This window comes from Aquila chrysaetos, chromosome 21 (genome assembly GCF_900496995.4).
Source record: "Aquila chrysaetos chrysaetos chromosome 21, bAquChr1.4, whole genome shotgun sequence".
Taxonomy (NCBI): domain Eukaryota; kingdom Metazoa; phylum Chordata; class Aves; order Accipitriformes; family Accipitridae; genus Aquila; species Aquila chrysaetos.
In genome coordinates, this window is record NC_044024.1 from 14,080,984 (window position 1) to 14,101,514 (window position 20,531).

The window sequence follows — 20,531 nt, forward strand, 5'->3', positions numbered from 1 at the left end:
GTTTTTTGTAAGCGGCATGGTGCAGGATATTTAACACTTTTCTAAACTGTGCCTTCTCTTCCCTGTACTTTTTGCAGGAAGAATATCATATGATAGTCACTAATATGAGACAGCCAAAAGATTTCTCTTTTCTTCTTTCATTACATCTACCCCATCATGTCATTTCCTACATTTTAACAATGACTCTGATGATGAATAAGGAAACGACATATCTGCAATGTCAGAATAAAAATGGTAGTAAATGTAAAACAATAGAGGCTTTTGTGAAAATATAATTTGTATGATTTATACTTTAATTATAATAAAAGTAGATTAGAGAGGGTAGGGGTGGCATTGGGATTGCTTTCTCTGCGGGCTTCTGCTATCTGGAGCCTACAGAGAGTCAGTTTTGAGATAGAGTGGGAAGGAAAATAAAAATACAGCTAACTATAAAAGATTATTCATGTATTCTCTTTATAGTTATCCTCAGCATTTTCCTGAGCTGTGATTCTGAAAAGATTTTTGTTTGGATTTAGTTTTATACTGAGCTTTGCTGCCCCGAGTTGCTGTCCTCATTTCTGTGGTTTGGGTACATCTAAATAACCTCAGGTATATGTCTTTCTGGGATAGAAGCTATGTTTGTCTAGCTGGATCTTTGTCTCCAAAGGCTTTGGATGAGAGCATAGAATACCTTGGGTAGTATAACAAGCTCTGCAGAACATTCATACTTCATTTATATTGCATATGAAATTTAATTTTCTAGGGCTGATATAAGAAGTGCTAGTGGCTGCAGGCAGAGGTAATTTTATATCTCTTATATGAACAACGAAGACCTAGATAGGTAAATATTGTGTTCTCAGGCAGGACAAGTTATATTCTGGAGTCAGCTGGAAAATATAGTTTCTGTTCCATGTGAGTTGTTACACCCCAATCATTACAATAAAATTGGAGTTCCATCTTGAAATACTTATCATTAATGAAATCTATCATACCTTGTTTACTCACTCTCCTTGTCATTTTGTGGAGGGGTAGCAGTGATTGAGCAGCTATTAATTTAGCTGCTATAATGTATATATTTTAGAGAAGGCCACATCAATGAAATGCACATAACAGTTCAAGCAAAAGATGGGAAGATTTGTGAGGCACTGAGTTCCAGGGAGAATTTCACACTGCAGCTTTACTTCTGCTCCCATACAACTTCTTTTGGCATGGCTGTACTTTCCTTGTCGTAATGCCACGTCATTCTGCAAAGGGGCTGAAAAGAGTCCAGGATCTGGGAAGGCGATGGAGCCCACAAAGATTAAGGACCAAGACCTAGTACTCCATTGAAGATCTGTGGGAAGTAAGCATTAACACTCAATTTCTGCCTCCTGTACTTTCAGGTAAGAGTGTCATTCTTCAGTGCCTATCAATTTGTTTCAGTTGCAGGATCTTTATCTGCATGCAGCCACACATAGATTCTGTTCTTGTATCAAAGCTTTACTCTGCTTCCCCACCTACTTACAAAGTATGACATTGGGCAGTATTTCTCTAGAGCTAAAGTAGGTTGGCCAGGTTTGTTCCATGACAGTTGGTGCACTGCAATGGTTGGGTGAATAGAGGGTGATGCAAGATGTTGTTCTGTATAATTTCTGGTCTCAGGTCCTAGTATTATTCTGCTTTCTTGCAGTACAGCTGCTGTAACTGGGAGCCTTTCCATTAACGTTTGCACTAATGCAGCAGAAAATAAAGCATTTTGTTTTCTTTTCAACAATATTTCTTGAACTGCTGTGAGCATGACCCATTTATGGGCTCCAGTCTCTTCTCATAACTCTCCTTTTCTCTCCATCTTTCCTGCTCTGAAAACTCTTGCAGCACCTGCACCTTTTATTCCTGGCAGCAGCTCTGCTCATCTAGGGCAGAGGGATGAGAACTAGTTAAAATTACTGAGGCCAGTTGTAGGAGGACAGAGATGTGCCCAGCAAGTCTAAGCTAGTGTGATTTTTGTGACTCATTCATGACCACTAAAGAGCTGTAAGCCACAGTTTGAGAAACGTTGTCTAGGAACTCAGCTCTGGTCATTTACTCCAGAAACTAAGGTAAGTTATACTTGGTTAAATCCAGTATAAATAAGCTCAGACTTGGACCCAAGTCTGAAAAATCTTTATTCAACACATTTTTAAGCTAAAATGCTAGTAAATGTCACTAAAAGTGAGACTGAAATGTCACCTGTTCTTTCATTACCATCACCATTTTGTATCAGTTTGTCTTGACTTTCATATCTCAGCAAAAAGGCAGATGCCATTCTCATTTGTCTTCGAGGCAAGACAAAAAAAGAGATAGAAGCAAGACAGACAAAAGCATATTCCCTGCACAGAACAGGGTAAAGAGCCAACCAGAAAATACACATTTTTAAAATGAACGTTTACATTTGATTGGAAAAGGCTGACCTTTATTGCATGGGCATGTATTTTTCCTAATCTGCAAGAAAGCAGAACAGTGGCTGGCAATAGAAAGAAGATCTAATGTGTCAGAGAATTTACATATAATTTGCATAGAATTTTTTTCTATTTATTGTTTATTTTTCTTGCTTCTGTTTTGCAACATGCAGTTCATTTCATTTCATCTTTCTGTATTCTGTCTGATGAGACGGAATTTGAGTTACCAAATCATTCTCAGGTAATCTACTGCTTCAGCACATCAGAGACATTTCGTGGAAGAAACTTGGGTACAGTAAGACGTAAAACAATTGCATATGGTTTGGGGAGGTAAAGGAAAGCAAAAGATCTAGTTCTTATTTCTTCAGTAGTTTAACCCTCTTTCTTGTAGCAAAGTAATTTATTTAACATTAAACTGTCTGTATTCATTTCCTCTAAGATTAAATAAGTGTTATTAGGAACTAAAATTAATATATCAAAGCACACATTCTAATGTGTGTATATGCCTATTTTGTGTGCATACACGCACCTATGTACAAAAGAGTGCAAAAGCGTGCTCTTTTATCAAGCAAGTTAAAGCAACACGCACCAGAAGCACTTCCTTGGGGAAACAGAAATAAAAAACTGAATGATAAAATTTCCTTTACTAAAAAAATATTCAAACACCCAAATCTTTCAACTCTGTGTCTCAGCACTTTGTCCAGCTTACCTTTGAAAGATGAAGAGCAGGTCAAATTACTTCAACAGTGTCTTTGAGGTGAGAACTGCAATTCATCATAATAAGTCACAGATGACTCCTGTGCTCCCTTCAATCTATATCCATCTGTAGTTTCTTTCCATATACTAGTATCATAAGCTCTACTGGGGCATGAAGCAGGTTTTGTTCTCTGGTTGAAGTATATTCCCCACAGTGGATTTCTAATCTGTGACTAGAATTGTTGTGATATTATATTGCACATAGTAAAATATTTTGCTGTGATACAAGGCAGAGACATGCTTTTCCTCATTTACCCAACACTACCCAGTTACCAGTAGTCTATTCCCCAAATATATGGAACCAAAGACATTTCTGGAGTAGCCTTCCTTGCTCAAGTGAAGATCAGAAGACAGATAAAGACAGATAGACAGTAGTAATACTCCTGAGGGATAGACCAAAAGGTACACCCAGCTGAATGAATAGATCTCAAAACTTAAGGTAATGACTTAGAAGGGAAGACATCCTCCCTCAAGCTACCCATATGCAAAAGTATAAGTAAAGGAAGTTCCCAGTGGATTGTATAATTCGCAGGGTATCAGAACTCCTGCAAACCCAGGAGAAAGCAATTGAATTTCAATGATAAGATTAAATATAAAGATATTAAAATAAAGAACAGACATGACCAGCTCATCAAAGTATTTATTCTAAAAGAAGTCTACAGGCCCGTATGGGCATTAAATCTCAAGAGACTTATTAATGAATTCTTTTCCTTCAATATTTTAGCCTAATTGGTTGCATATTTTTCATGCTGTGCAGTCCTACCATTATGTTCCATGGGATTCATGTTCTGAGACTGTCTGCTTAAAAAAAGTGAAAGATAACATCTTCACGTGATCAAACACACCATGAGCAATCACTCTAAGATAGCAGCTCAGTCACACTTAATCTCCCCCAAATATTACAAAAGTGCAGTCTAAGTTTGATTGCTATTAAAATAAAGGGAGGAAAATGTCCTTCCACCATTATTTTTTCAGGCAGCTGAAACAGTTCTCAGCCTTGTTCATTAATGACCCTGGAACCAGGGAATCTGATGCAATCAAAACTGTGCAATTGGGAATGCATGATTAAAAAGAAGCAAAACAGTAAATGATGGCAATGAGGCTAGAAAGTGCCAATAGGGACAGCCTTAGTTCACCCTTGGGAATAACTGAACAATAAAAACATGATAAACATGATAGAGAAAATGGTTTGATTTTGAATTTAACAGTGGATGCCACAGAGTAGCAAAGAGCCATTAAGATGATTAAGGGATTGGAGCATCTGTCACAGAAGGAGAGGCTGAGAGAGGTGGGACTGTTCAGCCTGGGGAAGAGGAGGCTCACAGGGATCTTCTCCGTTTGCATAAATACCTGATGGAGGGAGAAAAGAAGATGGAGCCAGACTCTTTTCAGTGTTGCCCAGTGAGAGGACAAGAAGCAATGGGCACAAACTGAAATTCAGGAAGTTCCATTTAAACATAAGAAAACACTCTCACTGTGAGGATACTCACAGACTGGAACAGGATGCCCAGAGAGGCTGTGGAGTTTCCATTCTTGGAGACATTCATAATCCAACTGGGCATGTGTCCCTGGGCAGCCTGTTCTAGCTGCTCCTGCTCTGAGCAGGGCTTCGACTGGGTGGTCTCCAGAAGTGCCTTCTCACATCAGGCCATCCTGTGATTCTCTGAGCTGACTCATTTGCTTAAAATCAATTACTTTTGCAGCATTGTTTGGTCAATGATGTAAGCTGGTCAATTTTCCTACAGCTACATTTGCATGAGTTGCCTCATAAGCAAGGAAATGGCTCATAAAACCTTATAGCTACCACACAAGTTTTTTCTGATCCATATTTTAGGAACATCACTGTGGCAAAGCTATCAAAAGATTGACAAAAGTAAGGTAGGTTTTGTTTGCTTTCAGATGATGCTTCATGGAGATTGTAGCTAAGCCTGTTTCTGACTCTTTTTAATTTTAGGCCTTTCAAATTTAATTGTTTTCTAATAAAAATGTATACTTAATTTAAAAAAACAGTTTTTAGAAAACAGCTTTCCTTTGAGAATATTTTTGGCAGATCATTTTTACCTTGCCCTTAGTATGTTTTTCTGCTTTCTGTACCATACTTATCTATTTTCTCTCATGTTGCAGGATAAAGTCTGAAACTAACTTTCTTCGGTATGTGTTCATCCAATGTCTAGCATGAAGTGCCCAGTACACCCACCTGCTTTCAGAGAGCAAATTAATAGTGGTAGCAGGGATAAAGCTGATGTTTAAAAGGTAAATTTTCCAAAATACCAACATTTATTTGTCAGAGTTTTTGTAAATAAGTAGTTTTACCTGTCCTATCTGCTGTCTTGTACATGCTTGTGTGTTTAATACAGGTTCTACTGAATATAAACGTAAGTAATTATTTCTAAAGTCTTATTACAACAAGCTATAAAATTTTATTTGTAGAGGACCTTAGAAATAGGAGCAAGCCTTCATTATTCTAATTCACGGGAGAGAGGAAACAGCTCCTATTGTTTCTACAGTTCCCAGTCTGGGAAGAGGCACTGGCCTTTTCAGAAGCTTTGCTTTGCCATTTTCTTTGCTAGCCTGCCCCCAAGTACTTCCCTGGTTTTCCTGCAACATTTCTCTCTCTCCTTGTATTTTATGTGAATGTAACCTGCCATCAGGGCAATGGGAGGTCACCTTACCCCTACTCTCTCAGAAAAATCCATATGAACTGGCTGAAGACAAAAATGTGGTAGAGCCAGCCACTTTTCATCATAGTCCTTGCAAGTGTGTGTCTTTAGTTGTTGCTCACAGACATACAGACACAACAGGAAAGTGGGAGATTGTGAAGCAGAGACTGTGAGCTTGGATTACTGTAATATTACAGTATGATCAATACATGTGCACTACTTCCACATGTAATCTTAAGTAAAATGTATAGCTTATCTTTATTGCTACCTGAGGGGATGAGTGGGCAGGAAAAAGGAAACAAAAAGGAAGGGGTAAGAAAAGTACTGTTAAAATATACTTAATACATGAAGTGGATTCTGTAAAAGGGATGGAGATGTAAAAAACATATTTAACAATCACAGTGTTTAAGTTTTCCTTAATAAACTGGCCTTATTTTAAAAGTACTTTTTTGCTGGATTCAGCATTGTCTACCTTTGCTTCCAGGGATCTGCAATAATCTATTCAGAAACACCCACGGCACATGCTAAAATATACACCAAAAACTAACAACCTGACATTTATATGGCTTATTTGACTTCTACAGGTGTCCATTGAAACCACAGCAACCTGGGGTGAAATTCAACCTTATTGATCAGCCCTCTTTAAGTCCTTTTTTAACCTGACCGGCCGATAAATTTTTGTTAGGTTCCCTGAAGATGGATGAATTCTGCTCATAATGATTAAAAATCAGCAAGGCTATGAAATTTCCGTGTGTACTTTGCCAATGCAAGGCAAGCATTACAGTGAAATTATCTTTGGGATTTTCAGTCCTGCTAGCAGAATGTGATAAGGATACTTGATCAATTGTAGTCTACTACATATCTATGAAAGCAGCAACATTCTCATCAATTTGATAGAGTACTAAATTATACCACATACTATCTGAGACATCCTGGGTACCACAGAAAATTAAATACTGTATTTGTATGTGAATCAATACTTAAAACATCACTGTCATTGGCATTAAGTGCTAACTAATGTGAATTAGAAAACTGATGGCCAAAGGTAGCTGAGCACTTGAGGTGAGGATATGTGCTAGCTGTTCTATCTCTGAAATGTACAGCACACTTAAAGTTCCCTTAAGGGACAGCAGAGAAGAGCTTATTAGCATGAACTGTCCATTTCAAATAGACTTTCTGCAGGAGACATCCATGGCTGTGAATATCAATATCATCCACGTGTGCTTTCAGTTGTATTACCCAGTTAGGTACCAGAGTGAGCTCTGCAGAGTCCCATGAATCACTTCTGATGGAATGAGCTCTAGCAACATGAAGAGCTGTATGTTTGTGAGAAGGGGCATGAATGAAGAAGCAGGAGCCTACATCCTTTCTACTACTTTCATAGTTGTAGTGGACTCCATGGGCATTTGTTATTTATATTTGTTTGAATTATTTTCTTTATGCTGGAAAAGTATTGTACTTGGAGATTTTAAAATGCCAAGAAGGAAGCAAACTGAGCAACTAGGAGAGCAGAATTAGTATCTGGGCACTACTATTTCATCCTCTAGAAGATCTATGCTTGGCTGACATCTACAGGATTTAAATAGTGCAGGTTTCAATCTTTGGTAAAAAATTAAAATGGATGGATTTGCGTCCTGGCAGAAGTGCATCTGTTCTCCCTTTGACCCATTGTCCTCCACCAGGAGTATGATGGACATGAATCCTAATGACCCACATGAAATAAGATCAATGCTGCTAAGTGATTATAAAGTTTTTTTGGATGGAATGCAATGTTTGCAGTTCTAAGTAACAACAGCCTTGATACTAAGGCTAGGTTAGCAAAAACTATGAAAGGTGCTTGAATAAAGTAGGTATGAGGACCTGATTTCTTTTTATTTGCACAATAATGACTAACTTGTGGCTCTTGGAGCACATATCACTCACAAATAGATGAATTGTGGCTCTCAAACTTTGCCTGTGAATTTTCCAGGAGTTCACTCATCCTTCAGGTATGTGATATATATCCGGTGGTTTTTAGCTATATCAAGCATGAGTCTGCAGTGTCAAGATTATTGGACATCTTTGCATTAACTAACTACTTTGGCCCTGTAATTTTTGTGATGCCGTCTCCCATGTAGTAGCCATGTAGCCTGAGTCCAAAAAAACCGTAAAATATGTCATCCTCCCTAAGAATTATATGCAATACACAATTCTCTGGCTGATAACAGTTTTTACATCTGTCTGTGATAGTTTCTAATGGACTGGAATTTCTAGGTGATAGGACCGGCTAACGCATAGATTCCACTTGAATGCCCTTGAAATGGGAGACGAGTTTTGTTCAGTCACACAGAAGCTTTAAGACCAAAGACCTAAATGACTTGTAAATGATTTATCCAATGAAAATATAATTTAGTTTTGATTGCTAATCTCTCTGTAGAAAATAAAGAGGCTAATCTCTGGAATCAGAGCAGAAAACAGAGGTGACCTGGACCTTGAACCTGATTGTTATATTCCTTGCTTTTAATAATTTTTGTTTTCCAGTAAAACAAATCCATTAGAAAAGGATTGGACAGGCACCCCACTGCTTGCCTACAGTGACTTATAATACTGTAAGGGTTTGCATGAAGATGATCTTTTCTTCAAGAGCTAATCTGCCAGTGGGTCTCAGTGTGATAGATATGTGCACTGGCAAGAATGGCTCAGTAGCAAGCCTTTGACTGTATTACCACATTTATTTCACATGATTAATAAATTTTTATTAGGAACAGGGGCTATAGATTATGCCTAGTACTGGTAGTTCATCATGGAGATTTTTTTGTGCTGCTTTTCAATACGGGCATAGATATGTCCCTGATGATTTCAGAGACACTGACTACTGCTTCTTATTTTTATCAAATGTAACCTGGTTTTTTTTCTGGTTACTTTTTACTGAGAACTCTGGGCTGAAGAAGCTGGGTACTTCTATCTTACAGAGCTATTCAAAATATGTGCATTTTACACATAGATATTTTGACTAGCTCCTCATCTACCTTTCTTGTAAAAAGGTGAATTTTTTAAATAACTCATTTGGAGGTTTACAGACCAGGGAATTTGATTAAAGTTTTGCTTTAAATTATGATTGCCTCCTCCCTGATTACCATGAAGTATAACCTGTGAAAGAGTGTCAATTTTATATCTGATCCAATTACTTTTATGCAACTGTTAGTTTAATGATGAGAATAACATTTTACTGATTTGGGCAAGATGTTAAAACCTTGTTACAGGTGTAACAGCATTTCAGACAGGAAAAGTGGAAGGCCTTTATTTATATTTATACACTTAACCATGACCTCAGTTCAAGAAAGCACCTCTACAAGACAGAATATAAGGATGTATAAGGATGTGCTCAACATTAACCACATTATTGAACTCATACTAACACCAAAGCCTTCCAACAGAAGAGGCTAATAGCTTCATTTTCAGAAGTTGCAGGGAGTGGAAGTTTCTGCACTTTCATAATTTTTTTTTTTTATTCAAGCTAGCATTAGTACTGTAAGTTCAAATATTTGGCTTTCATCTTTTAAAACCAAAGAATGTCCATTATGCCTAAAAAACCCCCAAAATGGCTCTTTAACATCTGTGCACCCTAGTATGATGACAAAGATTTTATATTGCCTATTGTATCAGAACAAGTAACCTCATCAGTGGTCCAGGACAATTATATATTGTTTAATTTTAATCCAAAAAAAGTGAAAAGTAAAATTATATTTGATAATGACTATACCTGGATGATATTGTGGAAGGTGGCTTAATTCAATCTATCATTATAGCAGCTAAGCTATAATGAAATGTGGGGGAAATTGAATTTGCCAATTTTGGTTACGTGCAGCTTAATTATAATTGATTTAGTGCTAATGCGGTATATCTCATGCAGAAGGCTGACTGGGTAAAGGATTTCTTAAAATTCACCAAAGCTCTTTTTCTCCTCCAGTTTTATACTGCATATAGTATACTTTTAAACGCAGATACTTTGATTATTATAGCTGTACGTTGAGTATTGTCCAAGTACCACATGAAATGTTGTCTTATGTCTACAGATCTCCCTTCCTCCCTCTCTTCATTGGATCTGACTGTCAAAACTGGCCAAGTAATTGGGACAATTAAGGTGCCCCTGAGATATAATTATCCTTTATAATTTCTCTATATGTTTAAGAAAAATGATGATTGGCTCACGAAAACAGGTTCCCTACGGCACAATGAGAAAGAGGATACTGGAAATGAACAAATCAGCTTTAAGTTCTTGCACTTAAATAGTCCCTAAAATAATTTAAGCCCAAACTCTTCCTTCCGTGCCAGTAACTTGCACCACAAAGCAACACTTTAAGTATGTGTAGACAAATAAATGAGGATCATAGCTGTTCAACATATCCTTTGGTGTATTAGGATACTGGTAATGACTCCCAGCTGCTAGCATGAAGAAGATAAATGTGACAGCCGTTTTCCCATGCCCCGCTGACTCACTATTCATCTAGCTAAGTACATAGAGAGTCCTCCGAGTACCCCTCCCGCCTCAGAGCTCCTCTATGGCTGAGCAGCCTTATTCCCACTTTCACAGAGGAAGAACTGATTTAGACAAACAGAATGTCTTGTCCTCGTTGTTTGGGCAGTTTATGGGGGAGAGGTTGGATGCTTACCCCCACCATATAACTGGTAGACCAGTACCACTGACGAGGCCATGGGAGCAGGACCATGCCTGCCATGAAATCACCAGCATTTGCAACAATTCACAGAACTGGCCCTTGACTGCAAATGTCCGGGGCTCCTCAGAGGTGTCATTGTCCAGCCCAGAAATTTCATTCTTCCTCCTCCTGCATCTCCAACTGAATATAAGGTATAAAACTGAAATAAAAATTTTTAATTCATTTTGTGAAGAAAATTTAGATTAATAATGTGCAGCATTATTATTGCTTAGATTGAATGAAGAGCTGATTGTAAAATGTTTTAGAACACCAGTGTACTAACACAGCACTCTCTTATCTCCAAACTTCAAAATACAAATAGAATACTAAGAAGTTAATATTTCCCTCAGGAAATTGAGGTGCATCATTTACTTCAGTTTCCAAAAAATGCATACATTTAAAAGGATAAATATGACACAATGGTACAGGAATAGATGTATTCATGAGAAAGATGTTTATACCGCATCTATTCCCCTAGGCAAGAACATACTGTTTCCCACCTCCACACCTCAACTGTATGTTTCTACAAATCCACATTTCCACAATTACATTCCTGAGGAAAAATGAGCAGTGATTGCTTTAAATTCACCTCCTTTCAGCCCAGAAACAGTTCTTACACTTTCCTTGCAATGGCTATCAAATCATTGAATTCCCTGACATGAAATAAATTCTTATTTAAAACACATAGCCCTACAGAAAAAGTCAGTCTTTAAAGTCAAATTATGATACTATCATCTCATAGGGGACAGGTTGGAAATAATCAGTGGAACAGAAATCAGAATTTGGGGAGATTGTCAACTGGAATCTCTACTCAGATCTAATTTGACTTCTATATACCCTAAAACACTATATCTGTGCAGATTAAAGAATTTACTGTTGCTTAGCACCTTGCATATTCACGTACATTCAGCAAAGCGTATGAGTATACAGTTTACACTATCCCATCTGAATGAGATGGTATTTTACATTTGCTTTGCATTCTCCTTGGCTGACTGACAACATATATCAGAAAGCAGTTTAAAATCCAGCACTTCAGCACATACGTTATCTTCTAATAACCAAACAGAGCAAATAACAGCTACTTCTTTCACCCCTTTCTCACCTGGAAAATGTGCACGCCTGGTCTATCGAGTGAGGTTGAAGACCATTTTACTGTAGCAGCAGAAAAGACAAAAGCAGTCTCTTGACAGCAAAAGAAACCAATGTGTTTTAGATAGTGAAGAAAAGTTATGTCCAGATTTGGCCAGCCTGAATTATACCCAAGACTTTGTTCCTCAGGCCTCTTGGATACATAGGTCTAGAATCATCTGGTTGAAACCATTGGCTAATCTGAGCCTTTCCCATCTCTAACAGCCCTTAAGCACACAAAGGGCCAAGAGTTCACCTCCATTTTCCATGGCAACTTTGGCCTTGAAACTCCTTGTCACCACCTACATACATCTACTCACTTCCAGAAACCCTCAGGGATTTTTGAAGTTTGGTTCTGGAAGAAAGAAAAGAATATGTGTTTCTCCTTTGTATTTTCATTTTCTCTGTGCACTTTCCTGGTTGCTTCTCATTCACTTGCTGCCCCCGGATTGAACTGGTTGCAAACATAAAAGGGAAAAGGAATGCAGCTGACTACCAGCAGGCATGGGCGAGAATGTGAAAGAGGGTTGCTCGTGTAGTCAGCAAGGCTCAGATTCTTCAAGCTTTGCTTGTCATTGTCCCTACATTAAATGTCATACAATTCATAGCTGATATTACCATTTGCTTACCCAGATAAAACATTAAAATATTAAAGGATGTGTTTACTGCCTCTGGAGAAGCCATTCCCTTAGTTCCCTTTTGTCCAACCTATTTACTGTGCTCTGAGCTTGTCCCAGCCCTCCTATCACTCTGTCACCATCAACTCCCCTTGGGCAAATTTGACCCATTGTGCTAGTAATACAATGACATTTAAATTGTACAAAATACATTAAGCTGCATCAGAGGACTGTGCTCATCTTCATATAAAATATTAACTTTGCATTTGCCTGTGGGAAAGGAAATACCTCAGAGCAATTTCTTGGGTCTCATAGCAAAATAGCAGGAAAAAAGGCAGAATGATATTTCCCCTGAGAAATGCTCCAAATTGCTGAGAGAAGTGTCCCCCAGTGGCCAATTCCACAGGATTTCTATAGCCACATTAAAAAAATTATACTGAGGTATGTGCCCTGTTCACCTGAACTCTGTTTTGGTTCATTTTGCATCATCTTACTGAAGTTTTGTGAGGAATATTATTCAGAAAAGTTTCTAAAGCCTTTCCTACTAACTGGCTTTTGTCAGAGGTGATGTCAGTCAGTACAAGATATGTGAACGTGTTGGCAGAGCAGGGATTTTGAGATGTTTATAGTTCCATGTTTAAAACATATATATATATATATATATAAAGAATTTTACATTAGTATGGACAGGATTTGTTTTATTCCTGTTTTTATTCCCTTGGCAGAGACTGAATATGAGCTGAAATAGAAACTGTGGTCAGTTCTTCTGGTTTAAAAGAAATAAATGGCAGCTTGCAGAGTCCTCGGAGCTCATGGAGATGTGGCTAGAGACAAGGCAAAGGCAAGAACTGGTGCTACAGCTAGCAGCAGGACTCATGGAAACCCACAGCATCCCTTCCTTCCTTTATCATTTCTCAGTTCTTTTGATCCCCACTTACAAATACAAAAAAAAAAAGTAGAACCTATTATAAAAAAAGTTATTCCTTTCTTACATTTTCATGTGAACTCCCTTTTTTAGCCTTTATAAATGGTTTGCAAAATATACAAGTAATTTTGGTGAAAAGAAAATAGAAATTTATATTTCTCATTTATTTTCAGTTTTATCACCTTTCCCTTTGTGTGTCTGCTCCTTCTCTCTTCTGATTTATCTCTGGAAAAGGAATGGGAGCAAGGCAGGGAACGATATGCATTTTAAAGGCTTATTTTCCAACAGTTTTAATGGAAACTTCAGGTTTAGTAAGAGGTTGAGCTTTCAAGTGATCTTTTAGAACGGCTAAATATAAAGAGTCTCAACCAACTGTTTGGACATATGTGTTAGTAATAGTAGTCATAGTGTATAACATAGAGTGGTAGTACCTGGGCCTATTGTTTTTGCTAAATATCTAAAATTGCCGTCAATTCAGTACAACACAGTTGAAATATTACATTTTTGTTTAGATCTTGAGATATTTCAAATATTAGGATATTTTTGAGTGGCAGGAGTGAAAAGAAAAGATAAAATTACCTTATTGTTATCTGTCTTGAATTGAAAGTATTTCCTTAGAACTAGCCTCATAATTATCTTCAGTAATTGCAAGGCTGCTAGGTACTTGCCATATTATTTAAAATCCTGGGTCATCTTTCTGTAATTTTGATCAGCACGGTTTTCACTCTGACATGGTTTTCACATTCTAAGTATTACAGTCAGTGCTGCAAAGCACAAGAGGTAGCAGCACATTGTATTACCTGAGTGATATTAAAATGTATAATGAAAAAGTTGAGCTTTAACAAATTGTATCTTACAAATAAATTTTTAAAGCAACACCTTGGGCTTCAATGCCCCACAAATAATATATTACAGATTCCCACTCTGCCTTAATTTGGTCTGCGCAGGTAAAGAGGAAATACATGAGATTAATATGAGATTTTTTTAAATTTTGTGCGATGTAATCCATGTTACACATAGGTTTCTGGGTGTAGGTACAATTACTTTGTTTCCTGCATTAGAGTTTAATTCTGAAATGTCAATTGACTACTGAAGCAAATGTACAGTATAGGAAACTAGTAAACATAAAACAGCAAATGCATACTATTGGGGTTTCCCCCCCCCCCTACAGATTTGGCCATTGTAGGAAACCTGGGCTAGTTTTCAAGATACTTATATGAATGTTGATCTTGGTTATTACTGGGAACCATAATTAATTCCATAGTTCACAGACAGTGTTATATATGTCATGAATTTCTACACCGATTATTAATAAAAGCAGAGTCTCAAGTATGCATAAAAATACTACATCAGTTGTACAATTCTTCCCTAGAAAAGGTCTCTGCAGTTGAAAATAGACTAGTGCCTCGCCTCTGTTATTCAGGCCTGAACAGCCTGTGCAATTAGAGGTAATCTAAGCTTGTAAAACTTTTAAGCAAGTGTTTGGTTGTACATACTTTGAGTCTCATGAACTTCAGTAATTAGCACAGTGCAAAGCAAATATGAACATCTTTGAAGAATTGAGGAGCAAATACAATTTCCAACAGATGCGTAAAAATAAAAGTACTAGTTCAGCAGAAACTGCTAGAAACCATCTTAAATATAGGGCTATTTGGTCTTAACTTAGCCTGTTTGAGTTGAGGATGATTCCAAAGAACTGTCTTAAGTCTAGATTTTTCATGCTTTTGTATTTGATAATCCTTGTAACAAGAGCTAGGACATTCCAGTCCATTTCTCTGGGATATGTAAAAGTTAGCAGGCTGTATCTTCACTTGGTTGCATGAGTTGATTTGAAAACTAATAATGGAAGTGTCTGTGGGGTAGAAGTATCTTTCAGGAGTTTGGGAGCTCTTCAGCAGATTACTGGGAAGCATGGGATACCATCATACTCACTGAAAAGGCCTGCACAGCCTTTAAATGGCCTATATGGATCCTGACTTTCTTGGAAGGTTACTTTATATATTAACAAAGTCTCTTGTCTCTTTTCCCCCACTTGTTCAATAAATGAACAAACCATTGAAAAGCCTGTGGGTGATAAAAGTATTCCTTGAAATCATCTCAAACAGAATGTAGCCACAAGGTAAAATTCTTCCAAGAGCAAAAATTGGTCATGCACGATTACTTTCTGACACACAAAATAACTAGCTTAGAGTTTATATCATCATTAAATAAATGGGAACTAACAAAAAGTCCTTTTTTCTTTGTCTGTCCTTATTACTGCAGAATATGTTTTGACAATGTTTTCTGAGTTAATTTGGACCCAACTCAACCTTGCTCTTATTCTGTATAATGATTTACAGTAATGCAAAGAGGCTATACAGTGCTGCATTTTGGATTTCATAGCTTTTTATTCCCACATCGGTAGGCACGTACAGGACAAGTGAAGGGGATGGGAGGTAAGTCTCAGTGGTGACCAAGTCCTCCGCAGTAAGATGGAAGGAATGCTGTATTGTAGTGTGTCTTACCCTCACTGCTAGATCTGTCATTGATGGACCAGATAAACTTGACACAAACTCTAGACATGTGTTTACTCCTCATTATTAATAAGAGTAGCCTGCCTTCTGATTTCCTATGGGCAACATTCTGCTAACATTAACCGTATTGAATAATACCTTCCTCTCACATAAAGTCAGTGAAGCTCATTGCAGAGTGTTATCTGATATGACTGAGGATTTTTGAATTGTCTCCTTTTCAGGAAGACATTTCTGAGGTCAGGCAGCTCACTCTGTTGCTTACCAGAATATACACAAAGTCTTTGGAAACAATGGCAGCTAATGATAGCCTGTAGTGCTACTGCTTTTCTTTTCAGTCCTGGCACTGTGTTCCATTATATGGTTGTGTGAATAAGAGCAAATGGGTGCATGTTAAAAAAAGAAAAATGTCAATAAAGGCATTGTGCTTTACTCATCTTACTCAGGTCATCAGCACAGATTTACTAAGTGGTCCCTCCTTGCTGTTATCAGCAGTCAGATCAGCTTTCCTGCCTGCATCACATCGCAGCCCCACGGCCCTGCTGCTCTCCCTGTCTCTGTGCCAGCTACGTCCTGCCCACCCAGCACAGCCAACCGCTGCTCTCCAAGTCAGTCCCTTTGAAGTTAATTACGCCACTCCTGAAAGAAGGTTCTACTGAAAATGGAAAAAAAAAAAGGTACAAAGTTCGAAAAATATAAGCTGTATGACTCAGTGGTCAAAGGGAATAGAGATAAATGCTGACCTGTAAACGTTTAACAACCAGAGCATTAATCAAATGATGTAAGGTCTTCATTCTCCTCTAAGATTGACCACAGAGCAATGAATAACAAATGCAACATCTTCCACATGTAAAAGTGAAGAAATAAGACTGAAATCCAGACTCTGATTTGATTCTTACCCTTTTGATGAGAGATTAGTAGTAGTCCTACACTTCAGTAAAGTCTCTGGAAGTGCCAGATGAGCTCTAAAAGGGAAGTATTTGAAAAGAGTATCTTCACCCCCCAAATAGGATCAGGTAAACATTCAATTAATAATTATTACAGCCACCTGATATTCATTTTGGATTGTGTTGTTATAACCCATTTGGCAGAACAAAGAGGTGTTTATGGGAGAGAAAGTGCCTTTCCTTAGGCTGCTGCTCAGCCGTGCTGTCACTGAGCCCATCGGACATACGGGGGCTCAGACAGGAGGCAGGTCAAAGCAGCAGATAGTTGGATAATTCCTTCTTTGTATCTATGACAGGCAGTAAGCTATTTAACAAGCAGGTGTGAAGTTACTCACTCCTTATGCAAGCAAGGAGCAGGGAAAAAACCCTGACTGAGGCACAATTTGTACCCTGGTCTGACTGTATGGACTATTTCACCGCGCACTCGGGATCAAAGCAGCCGGGCGTCAGCCAGCAGCTGGCTTAACTGCATAGGCAGGGGAAATGGTGAAATGCATCACGTGCGCTTTTCCTTCTAACTGTGAGATGAACCGTAATCTTGAGAGCAAGACTAGCTACGAGGCTCTGGTTCAAAGTCAAGTTATAAAACCCAGAAACATATTCCATTCCCAGCATGACACTAATGCAATATCTCAGTGATGAGTGGTTGTTTGAGAGCTTGTATATGAAAGAGCATAGATATAAGTGATACTTACATGCTGCAATCTTTGAGAAAAATGACAAATGCACTGTAGTTCCCATTATGGTGATTAGCTGTGAGTGGAACATGCAGGTCAGTTTGGATATTTTTTGCTTGTTGAAAATACTCATGACATTATGGGAGGGTGAGGGGCAGAGCAGAAGGGTGTCTAATATTTCCTTCTTTTGTTTTCCTTTAAAGCTGAAGATACCACAACATGAGAAGTCATCTGAGAAAGTAAGTTGCTTGGGTTAGACCCCGTTGCTGGTGTGTTTGTACAGAACATAGCAGAGCTCCTGGGTCCTCCCAGCCACCACCGAACAAGTAAGCTCTTTCCATGGGATCGCAGTGCCGGGCATGTGGTTGCCTTATTGAAAGAAGTACAAACTCTGCTTAAGGCAACTAGCTCTATTCAAGACAACGTTCGTAGTGGCTCACTAGCTTCTATAAAACTGAAGTCTCTGACTGTTGTGCCAAGCCTTTCATCTGACCCTTGACTTGCTTTCAGCCTCCTGTCTCTGGGTGCTAACACATGGGGAACTGCCCTTCCGGAGGCTGAGTTACCAGTCCTGGACCTCTTTACCATACCTAGACAGACTTATCTGATATATTACAACATAACTGAATTAAAATCAAAGACTTGCATTAATTTACTAGAAAGAAAATCTGGGTGAATATATTTTGCACTCTTGCTATACATCTGCATGTTTTTTCTGTACAGAATGCAGTGTTTCGATGTACTTTTTTCATAAGTCTGTTGACAGCCTTTGTATCCCAACTGTGAAAGAAAAATACCAGTAAAGCTTACTAGATTTCAATGTGATCTTTATAACCCATGTTATAAAATTAGAGTGCCTGTGCATTAATTTTCTTAAGTAAATTGGCTATGGGGTAAAGGTAATTTTCTTTTCTATAGTGAATTACTGCAAACCTGATTTTTCACTTCTTTCTCAGAAGATCACCATAGCAGATCAAATAATATATGATCCAGTAAAAAACATTTCTTCTCTCTCTCAGCCCCGCCACCTCTTCCCTTCATCACTAGGAGTAAAAGTTTCATGAGAAGAATATATATACAATTGTATTCTGCTGTATTTTGCTTCACCTCTGGGTAAAGATGGATTTTTTTCCCCCAAGGAGGAACCCAGTCACTTCCTGGCCATGACTTCTATTATCTTCTTGCCTGGAGAGTTTAGATCTATTCAACTGTGAAATAGCTTGTCCCTGTATTATGCAACCTTGATAATCCTCTGTTTGGCATTACTCACAGATGCTCAGGGTGGAAGCATCACCTCTAGGAAAAGAAGGTAGGAAGTTGAATGTGCCACCAGAACTTTAAAATGGGATGGAGGAGGGAAAAAAAAGAGGTTCATGTACCTTAGGAAAGTGCAAAATAAGAAAACTGAAAAATTATCTTTGAAAACTGATAAAGTGTCTTTGAATAGAGTGTGGGATATTTTTGAAGAGCAAATCCCAGCTGTTTGTAGAATTTTCCATTATGCAACTGAGCATTTCATGCCAGCAGAGAATTTTTTTCCACTGTCTAGACTCAGTAAGAAATCTAGTTTGTATATACACTTACACACATGCTCACATATTATGGAGATGTCAGAAGTGATGCCACAGTTAAAGATGGTTGGTTGAAATGTACAGTTAAAGCAGTACTAAAATCCCTTTTCTTCACATTTCAGGGACTGAATTTGGTATCCAACTTTGACAACCTAACTCTGTAGAAGAAAATTTAATTCTGGCTTTGACTTTGGTAAATAACTTACTGGCTTGCAGAAGAAATTTCCTCCTCCTTCTCTTGCTTGTTCTCTGTTTACAGGATGGATTAAAACTTTCAAAATGTTTGGGTTTAATTTTCATTTAAGACATTTATACGAGATATATGGTCCTTTCCACAGCCAAAGCAACTGTAGGATATCACAAAAATTTCAATATTCTTTGCTTCAGGAACTCTTCTGTGTATTGTACTGTTTTGGGAAGGCATATGTGTGAACGTGTCTGTGCAGATGACGGGCTGATCACATGGAAGAGTGAGGCAGCAGATGTTTTTGTACAGCCTGAGCAACACCTGGGTTTGACCTTGACAACAGATTAAAGAAGTAGGCTTTTGAGGTAACGTGGCAGCTGAACAAAGTTTGGAGCTGTAAACAAAAACCAGCGTCACTTGATTCTCTGTATGCTCAACAAGGTGGGATTTTGTACATTTTTATAAATAAACAGAAATGCAACAGTTCCACCATTTTTTTCCTGCTTAACCAGAATGCTCCCAAAAACATTAAATATTGATTCTGCCGCTTGGGTCAAAAGTGATACTACAGCCCGTATCGTTCCAGGCATTCTCTAGCTAAAATTGTATCTTCTCCTCCTGCTCTGCTGTTGATATAATACCCATAGTCTAATAATATCTTGAACATAGTCCAATTCTGACATTTTAAATGTGAACAGATTTAGATTCTGTTTTTCAAAACACTTTATAGTGAACCACACAGAGATTAATCAGTAAGGCTGCTCCTATCTCCAGCTACTTTTATTTTACCTTATTTCAAACCAACTTTTTAGGCCAGGACATAGGATAAAGAGTAAAGAGAATGTATGTTAGTGCTTAGAGGGACTGGAAGATGAAAAGTGGGCATGGTTTTGTATGGGTTGATGAAATTTTACAGAAGAAAAGTTAAATAGCAGAGCCTTTAAGAGGTGTGTGAAGGAAAGGCAGATCGGTATTTGTGTGGAGCCTGAAGCTAAGGTAGATTCCAGTTTTTTGAGGTGAAATATCTATGTGATTCCTTCCCCACCTTCCCCCTGGATGTCAGTTGGGCATTCTTGAGTGCAAAAATGCCAGCGGATATATCCAGAGCTCCAAGCCCTTTCTGATTTTCATCCTGTTCTTTTTCAAGAGCAATAATATATTCTTTAAAAATTTTTAAATGTCAGATGATGCTGTCTCAGGTGGTTCTGTAGAAAATCATTTTATTATCTACAGTATTTTTTCATTCCCTCAATAATTCAGTTAAAAATTGTTTTGACTGTCTTTCTGCTAAAATACTGAGTGCATTATAGCAGGTAAAATATAAGTTTGACAGGCAAAAACCTTCTAAAAGAATACAGTTCGCCTCTGCTGCATCACACAACGTTGTTAGCAATTATAAACACCAACTCCAAACACTGTGAAAGGTTTTTAAGGAATTTGATGGTTTAGAAATGTTCATC

The 20,531-nt window shown here is 38.0% G+C and overlaps 1 long non-coding RNA gene across 1 annotated transcript; it reads left to right on the forward strand.

Annotated features, from left to right (window-relative positions):
• Positions 1 to 249: 249 nt before the first annotated feature.
• Positions 250 to 19,544, forward strand: LOC115333903. The gene is made up of 8 exons (XR_003920947.1): positions 250 to 588; positions 1,232 to 1,361; positions 2,570 to 2,637; positions 3,089 to 3,153; positions 5,277 to 5,405; positions 17,517 to 17,985; positions 18,586 to 18,622; positions 19,007 to 19,544. It is a non-coding gene; the product is annotated as an uncharacterized LOC115333903 (long non-coding RNA).
• Positions 19,545 to 20,531: the final 987 nt, after the last annotated feature.